Raw genomic sequence first — 9,686 nt, 5'->3', positions numbered from 1 at the left:
GCCACACCTGGAGTACTGTGTGCAGTTTTGGTGTCCTTATCTGAGGAAGGATATTCTTGCTATGGAGGGAGTGCAGAGAAGCTTTACCAGGTTGATTTCCTGGGATGGCGGGTCTGTCAGATAAGGAGAGAATAAATTGGTTCGGATTATATTCATTGGAGTTTAGAAAAGTGAGAGGGAATCTCACAGAAACTTACAACATTCCAACATGATTGGACAGGATAGATTTAGAAAGAATGTGCCCGATATGGGGAGTCCAGAATTAGGGGTCATAGTTTGAGGATAAGGGGTAAACCTTTTAGGACTGAGGTGAGGAGAAATTTCTTCCCAGAGAGTGGTGAATCTGTGGAATTCACTACCATAGAAAGTAGCCAAGGCCAAAATGTTTAGTAATTTCAAGGAGGAATTATGAAAATCGTTTTTTGTCACAAGTAGGCTTCAATGAAGTTACTGTGAAAAGGCCCTAGTCGCCACATTCCGGCGCCTGTTCGGGGAGGCTGGTACAGGAATTGAACCGTGCTGCTGGCCTGCCTTGGTCTGCTTTAAAAGCCAGCGATTTAGCCCAGTGTGCTAAACCAGCCCCTGGTTTAATTAGATATAGCTCTTGGGGCTAAAGGGGTCAAGGGATATGGGGAGGAAGGTGGGATCAGGGTACTGAACTTGATGATCAGCCATGATCATAATGAATGGCGGAGCAGGCTCAAAGGACTGAATGGCCTCTTCCTGCTTCTATTTTCTGTGTTTCTATGTTTCAGAACCCAAAATCAAGGAAATCAAGGCAAAAGTGTCTTCTGGCTGTTTTAACACGATGCACAATTATCTTGGAAATTCGCGTCCGATAACAAGCGTAGTTCACACAAATTTCACGAATTTACACCCATTCTTGAATGGATTTTAAATTTATATCTGATATTTATATGGAGGTGCAATTGGGGAACCAAACTTGTTTCTACTGTCTATTCTCATTTTGGTCTAAATTATAATTTCTGCACCTTTGAATACATTTTTATGGTATTGGAATGATTTGAAATTAAAAAAAGTTCCTTGATTACATTTTATGGTGGTAAAATTTAAGCTCAAGTACCATTTGTAGTAGTATGCATTAGGGGTCATGTGGGACTGTGCAGCCATGATGTCATTGGCTGACAGATCCCGGTTGGACGTTGACCATTAGCTCCGCCCTGAAGGCGGAGTATAAGTACTTGGAGTCCTCCCCCGCAGGCAGTCTACTACCGAACTGCGGGGGAAACAGTCACGCTTAATAAAGCCTCATCGACTTCACTCTATTCGTCTCTCGGAGTCTTTGTGCGCTACAATTTATTAAGCGTGCCTAAAAAGGACTATGGAGCTCAGGATCATCCTGGAATGCCTGAGGATCAGCCCCCACGCAGTGAATGCGGCAGCAGCTTTCAAGCATTGGCAGACTTGTTTCGAGGCCTACCTCAGAACGGCCACCGGCCGGGTCACAGAAGACCAAAAACTACAGGTCCTGCACTCGAGGTTAAGCACGGAGATTTTCTCTTTCATCGAAGACGCAGAGGATTTCCAGACGGCATTCGCAGCACTGAAAAGTCTCTATGTCCGCCCAGTAAACCAGATCTACGCTCGCTATCAGCTCGCAACGAGACGGCAAAGTCCCGGAGAATGGATAGATGAATTCTACGCCGCGCTACTAATTTTGGGACGAGCCTGCAGCTGCCCGTCGGTGAACGCAATTGAACACACGGACATGTTAATGCGCGATGCTTTTGTGGCAGGTATGAACTCCTCCCAAATCCGCCAAAGACTTCTAGAAAAAGAGTCGCTAGGACTCTCAGAGGCACGGGCCCTAGCAGCCTCCCTAGACGTGGCGGCACAAAATACCCACGCCTACGGCCCCGACCGCGCGGCAGCCCATTGGGCTCCGTACGTACCCGTCGCGACAAACCCACCCCCACCCCCCCCGGACACCCCACAGGCTTGCGCAGTCCAAACGCCAAGTCGCACCGGGGGCGCCCGCTGCTATTTCTGCGGCCAGGCAAAACACCCACGGCAGCGCTGCCCGGCCCGCGCAGCGATCTGCAAGAGCTGCGGGAAAAAGGGCCATTTCGCGGTTGTGTGCCGGTCACGCGAGGTCGCCGCTGTCCCGGGAGAACAGGGAGCCCTGCACGCCGCTTACGCTCCCCAACCCCCCCCAGCGCCCCATGTACGACCCGCAGGCGCAGCCACTCTGGGTCCCGACCACCGCGGTCCCGGGAGAACAGGGAGCCCTGCACGCCGCTTACGCTCCCCAACACCCCCCCCCGCGCCCCATGTATGACCCGCCGGCGCTGCCACTTTGGGTCCCGACCACCGCTCTCCACGGAGAAGAGGGAGTTCTGCGCGTCTCTAACGCCCCCCAAACCCCCCCCCGCGCCCCACGTATGACCCGCCGGCGCTACCAATTTGGGTCCCGACCACCGCTGTCCCCAGAGATGAGGGAGCCCCGCACATTCCTAACGCTCCCCAACCCCCCCAGCGCCCCATGTGCGACCCGCAGACGCCGCCATTTTGGGTCCCGGCCACCACGAGGGGAGGATGGGCGCCGCCATCTTGGACCACCCCAGACCTGTACGGCGCATGGGGGCGGCCATTTTGTCCACCCCCGCCGCCATCTTGTGACCCCCAGCCATGTGCGATGCATGGGGGCAGCCATTTTGTTCATCCCCGACGCAATCTTGGACGGCAACAACGGACCCCAGTGTCGACGGCTCCACGGGGTTCGAAGAAGACGCTCAACTACTACAACCACGTCTCGCTTCAATAACGCTGGACCAAGCTCGGCCCCGGACACTCCAGACGACGACGACAACGGTGCTGATAAACGGGCACGAGACACCATGCCTAGTCGACTCCGGGAGCACGGAGAGCTTTATCCACCCCGACACGGTAAGACGCTGTTCTTTGACCACCCATCCCAGCGCACAAAAGATTTCCCTAGCTGCAGGATCCCACTCCGTACAGATCAAAGGTTTCTGCATAGTTACCCTAACGGTGCAGGGGAGGGAGTTCAAAAACTACAGGCTCCACGTCCTTCCCCAACTCTGCGCCCCCACATTACTGGGATTAGACTTCCAGTGCAATCTACAGAGCCTTACCTTCAAATTCGGCGGCCCAATACCCCCACGCACTATCTGCGGCCTCGCAACCCTCAAGGTGCAACCCCTGTCCTTGTTTGCGAACCTCACACCGGATTGCAAACCCGTCGCCACTAGGAGCAGACGGTACAGCGCCCAGGACCGGACCTTCATTCGGTCCGAAGTCCAGCGGCTACTAAAGGAAGGCATAATCCAGGCCAGCAATAGTCCCTGGAGAGCACAGGTGGTAGTAGTGAAGACAGGGGAGAAGCAAAGGATGGTCATAGACTATAGCCAGATCATCAACAGGTACACACAACTAGACGCGTACCCTCTCCCCCGCATATCCGACATGGTCAATCGGATTGCCCAATATAAAGTCTTCTCCACCGTGGACCTCAAGTCCGCCTACCATCAGCTCCCCATCCGCCCAAGTGACCGCAAGTACACAGCCTTCGAGGCAGACGGGCGATTATACCATTTCCTAAGGGTCCCATTTGGCGTCACAAAAGGGGTCTTGGTCTTCCAACGAGAGATGGACCGAATGGTTGATCAACACGGGTTGCGGGCCACGTTCCCGTATCTCAACAATGTAACCATCTGCGGCCACGACCAGCAGGACCACGACGCCAACCTCCAAAAATTCCTCCAGACCGCTAAAGCCTTGAACCTCACGTACAACGAGGACAAGTGCGTTTTTAGCACCAACCGGCTAGCCATCCTGGGCTACGTAGTGCGCAGTGGGATAATAGGCCCCGATCCCGAACGTATGCGCGCCCTCATGGAATTTCCCCTCCCGCACTGCTCAAAAGCCCTGAAACGCTGCCTGGGGTTCTTTTCATACTATGCCCAGTGGGTCCCCCAGTACGCAGACAAGGCCCGCCCTCTAATACAGACCACGACCTTCCCTCTGTCGACAGAGGCTTGCCAGACCTTCAGCCGCATCAAAGCGGATATCGCAAAGGCCACGATGCGCGCCATCGACGAGTCCCTCCCCTTCCAGGTCGAGAGCGACGCCTCCGACGTAGCTCTAGCGGCCACCCTTAACCAAGCGGGCAGACCCGTGGCCTTTTTCTCCCGAACCCTCCACGCTTCAGAAATCCGCCACTCCTCAGTGGAAAAGGAAGCCCAAGCCATAGTGGAAGCTGTGCGACATTGGAGGCATTACCTGGCCGGCAGGATACTCACTCTCCTCACCGACCAACGGTCGGTAGCCTTCATGTTCGATAATGCACTGCGGAGCAAAATCAAAAACGACAAGATCTTAAGGTGGAGGATCGAGCTCTCCACCTTCAACTACGAGATCTTGTATCGTCCCGGAAAGCTGAACGAGCCATCCGATGCCCTATCCCGCGACACATGTGCCAACGCACAAATTAACCGTCTCCAAACCCTCCACGAGGACCTCTGCCACCCGGGGGGTCACTCGGTTTTTCCACTTTATCAAGTCCCGCAACCTCCCATATTCCTTAGAGGAGGTCCGTACAGTCACAAGAAACTGCCACATCTGCGCAGAGTGCAAACCGCATTTTTTCAGGCCGGATGGTGCGCACCTGATTAAGGCTTCCCGCCCCTTTGAACGCCTTAGTCTGGATTTCAAAGGACCCCTCCCCTCCACCGACCGCAACATATACTTCCTTAATGTGGTGGACGAGTACTCCCGCTTCCCATTCGCCATCCCCTGTTCTGACATGACCGCGGCCACAGTCATTAAAGCCCTGAACACCATATTCACACTGTTCGGTTGCCCCGCATACGTCCACAGCGACAGGGGGTCCTCTTTCATGAGTGACGAGCTGCGCCAGTTCCTGCTCAGCAACGGGATAGCCTCGAGCAGGACGACCAGCTACAACCCCCGGGGGAACGGGCAAGTAGAGAGGGAGAACGGCACGGTCTGGAAGACCGTCCTACTGGCCCTACGGTCCAGCGACCTCCCAGTTTCCCGGTGGCAGGAGGTCCTTCCGGACGCCCTCCACTCCATCCGGTCACTACTGTGTACTAGCACTAATCAAACGCCTCACGAGCGCCTCCTTGTCTTCCCCAGGAAGTCCTCCTCTGGAACGTCGCTGCCGACCTGGCTGGCGGCCCCAGGACCCATCTTGCTCCGAAAGCACGTGTGGGCGCACAAGTCGGACCCGTTGGTCGAAAGGGTTCACCTCCTTCACGCGAACCCGCAGTACGCCTACGTGGAGTACCCCGACGGCCGACAGGACACGGTCTCTCTGCTAGATCTGGCGCCCGCCGGCAACAAACACACCCCCCCGACACCAATCACCCAACCCCCCCCTTCCTGCCACCGCCACACCCCGCGACCACCCCCTTCCCAGAAGGATCAGTCCTCCTCCCAGGCCCGACCAGGAATAAAGCCCAAGCTGAAACCGTAAGGCTCCCGGAGAAGACAACACCGGAACAAGCACCACCACCACCGGGGCCGAGGCGATCGACATGGACGACCAGGCCGCCTGACCGACTCGTGGCGTCGATCTAACAGTACAATGTGGACTTTTAACGAGAACTTTTTGTCTTTTCTGACGATTACTGTAAATAGTTTGAAACAAAAAAAAAAAAAACCTTGTACATACTGTTATAACATGTGAAAGTTTTCCTCCCAGGACCAGCCTTGTAAACCCTTACCACCATGCGAAGCATCACCCCGCCGGGTTCATTTTTAACAAGGGGTGAATGTGGTAGTATGCATTAGGGGTCATGTGGGACTGTGCAGCCATGATGTCATTGGCTGACAGATCCCGGGTCCTGGATGGACGTTGACCTCTAGCTCCGCCCTGAAGGTGGAGTATAAGTACCTGGAGTCCTCCCCCGCAGGCAGTCTACTACCGAACTGCGGGGGAAACAGTCACGCTTAATAAAGCCTCATCGACTTCACTCTATTCGTCTCTCGGAGTCTTTGTGCGCTACACCATTTAATAACCAACTGGCATCCAATGCGTGCATACACACTCTGGCATGAATGGTGCCAGACACCATATTGGCAAAGTTTTTAATGTGTCCACTAAAAGTAAGCTGGGTCATCAGCCATCACAAATTGCATCACGGCTGGGTTCACAAATGTGCAAATGGCCACCACCTCTATGCTAGAAAAGATGGACTTCCATGATCTGCGCAAAACCCTGTGCTGTTGGTACCAACTTCCTCTATTGCTTGGTGGAAGCTTTTTGGCTACTTTCCCAATGCATCAAGAATTTCATTGATCAGACCCCGCCTTCCTCTGTAGATCACCCCAATAATGTTCTCATCTGAATCATCTGCGTCAGAAGGTGTGTGACTTCTCACATCAGTGAGCTAACATATGTGCTAACTTTCACTCCTGCAATGATCTGAATTGTGTAATCAGGTAGAGCACTTCAGCAGAATGTAATCAGTCCCATTTATTGTGTTATTCTTGATGGGCTTCATACTAACCTTAGGAACATGATAACGCGATGCTTAGATTCATGAGAAACATAACCAGTGACTTTTATCCTGGCAGAAGTGAGAACATAACACAAAATGCCTTCTTTGTGTGACAGTGGTGGCTCAGTTAGTAGCAGCCTTGGCTCTGGGTCTGAATGTGCAAGTCACACTCCAGGACTTGAGCACACACATCAAGACCGACACTGCAGTGTAGTATCGTGGGAATGCTGCACTGTTGGAGGTACTGACCTTTGAATGAAATGCTAAATGGAGGTTCGACTTGCTAACTCTGGTGGCATTGTTTTCAAGAAGCAATAGGAACTCATCTCGTATTCTGGTTAATACTTACCCCCCAATGAACAACACAGAAACAGATTATTTGTTCAATATCTCACTGCTGTTTGTGTGAACTTGTTGTGCACTGATTGGCTGTTGTGCCTCCTGCATTACAACAGTGACGATATTTCAAAATGACTTTGTTGGCTTTGTGCTTTGAGACGTCTGCTGGTTATGAGGCCCTAAATAAATGTAATTGTTTCTTCTTCTTTATACATGGTGAATGAGGACATGCCTGTGTAATTTATAAAAATGCCATTTTGATTGCTCCATTATCAAGATCGCCTTTCAATAAATGATTTGATAAAATGTCCTTCTCATATTTATACCTCCCCAACAGCTTGATGAATCAAGAATTAATTCAACTCCTCTCTCATCAGCAATCAGTAGCTGAAGATGTCCGTCTGCTGAATAGGTCAATGATATTAAAAATGACAATATTATTCCTTCAAATCAGTTTAACTTGTGCTTTATAATAAGTCCTTTCAGTTATCCTAATCTAGTTTAGCACAAAATATACCTTCCATCTGCATTATTTATGCTGTCAAATATTTATCAATGGACAATGTCCTCTACATTACATTTCATTTCTGTAATAAGAGAAGGTTTCTAAGTTTCACATCATATCACAGATGCATTATTTGAAACCTGGAAATATTTGTTGCAATATTCTGTTTATTTTCTCAATATGAAGGGGATGTGTTCAATCCCATCAAGGTCATCCTGTTCTTGATTTTTTTTTAGTACTACTGCTGTGTACTACCACTTTAATCTGTTCTTTAAAAGCCTCCAAGGTAGTACGTACCAGCAGTTTAAAGAAAATAACTCCCTCTAAACATCTCGTGGGGTAATTTCCTTCTTGCAGCAACACCTTATATTATATTGCACCTTTAATGTAAAAGTACCCCGCACACTTCACACTACATAAGGCGATATTAAGATAGCTGGTCAAAGACATTGGGTGCAGTTTAACCCGCAAAAATAGAGTCCCACTTTGGGCAAGTAAAGCAGGATCTTTCTTGATGCCTGAAGCACCGAGAACGACCCCACTATCAAACCGGAGTCTTTTTTGTTCTGGCCCTGGTCGAGATGCACTTACCTAATTTCCTGAACTTATGATCTCAGCTCGTCAGTGCAGGAAGCGACCGGGGTGCCATTTTTAAATGCTGCCCCAATCGCTCGACACCCACCCCCCCCGCACACCACACCGCAGCCTCCAGACTCACCAACTGCCCCAACTTAACTCTTAGGAGGTACTCGAGCCACCCTTCACCCCACCTCTTTAGGGCAGGGCACTCCCAGGACTGATCCCTGGCATGGGCAACCTGGCACCTGGGCATATTGGCACTGCTAACCTGAGTTCCCATGTGGCTATGCCAAGATGCCAGCCTGGCAGTGCCCAGGTGGCAGTGGAAGGTACCTTGCCCAGAATCCCAACCACCCAGGGGCCTCTGATGGCCTGGGAGACCCCCCCTCCCCCATGTGCAGTTATGCCTGCTCCACGTTTGTGTGGACCAGTGCTAAACAGCGCCATGGCGAGGTCTCGCAGGCACGGGCTTTCGTTCCCGGGCCTCAGGAGAATCGGGAGCCGACATATTTAAATGGGCCTGATCTCGGCCACTGAGATTATATCCTTACTTTTATATTCTACACCTCTGCTAATGAAGGAGAGCATTCAATATGCTTTTTTTATTCAAACTTGAACTGTTGCTTTAGAGACCTGTGTACTTGTACTCCAAGATCTCTCACTTCATCCACCCCTTTTAACATATACAGCAGTTGCAAAGTTTCAGTTCATGTTGGCCCCTGATGTAGGTCACTTATCCAAGACAATGCTTAATCTTAGAACCATAGAAAAGTTATGGCACAGAAGGAGGCCATTCAGCTCATCTTGTTCATGCCAGCACAAGGACACCGGGTGCCCTTTCTAATCCCACCCTTGTATCCCCAGTCCATAGCCTTGTAGCTTATACTGTCCACTGTATCACGTCCCCTCTTAATTTCGTACAACTCAATTAAATCACCCCTTTGTTCCAAGGAAAATATCCCAACCTAACCATTCTCTCCTAGTAGCTACATTTTTCTAGCCCTGGCAACATTCTTGGAAACCTCCTCTGCACTCTCTCCAGAGAAATTAGGTCCATCCTGTATTGTGGTGACCAGAACTGCACTCAATACTCCAGTTGTGGCCTCACCAGTGAATTATACAATTTCAACATTATATCCTTACTTTTATACTCTAGATCTCTGCCAATGAAGGAGAACATTCCATATGCTTTCTTAACAACCTTGTCTACTTGAACTGCTGCTTTTAGGGACCTGCGTACTTGTACACCAAGATCTCTCACTTCACCTACACCTCTTAGTATATTCCCATTTATTATGTACTCTTTATAACTGTTTGACCTCTTTAAATGCATGATCTCGCACTTCTCGATGTTAAAATCCATCTGTCACTCTATCGCCCACTCTACCAACCCATCTATATAATTTTGGAGATTATTTCTATCCTTGGCACCAGTGTTTTTCAAACATTTTTGCCCAGGACCCATTTTTGCCACCGGCCATCCTTCAGGACCCTCGCCTGCCGATCTTCGAGACCCAAGTCGGCCGAACTTCGTGAACCACCATTTTCTCTTACCCTTAATGCGACAGGTGACCTGCTTGATCCTCACGATCTCACTCCAATCTGGTTCACAGGAAGAGAGAGCTATGCGCATACCGAGTGTAGAGTTCAGCCATTTCCCTCTTATGGACTGACCTCATTAATGACTGACCTCATGAACACTATACCCCTGTATGCTTCACCCACTGCCGGTGCTATGTAGTTACATTGTGTTACCT

The sequence above is a fragment of the Scyliorhinus torazame genome, chromosome 11 (assembly GCF_047496885.1).
Source record: "Scyliorhinus torazame isolate Kashiwa2021f chromosome 11, sScyTor2.1, whole genome shotgun sequence".
In the NCBI taxonomy this organism is placed as follows: domain Eukaryota; kingdom Metazoa; phylum Chordata; class Chondrichthyes; order Carcharhiniformes; family Scyliorhinidae; genus Scyliorhinus; species Scyliorhinus torazame.
Note: the sequence above shows the minus strand (reverse complement) of the source record.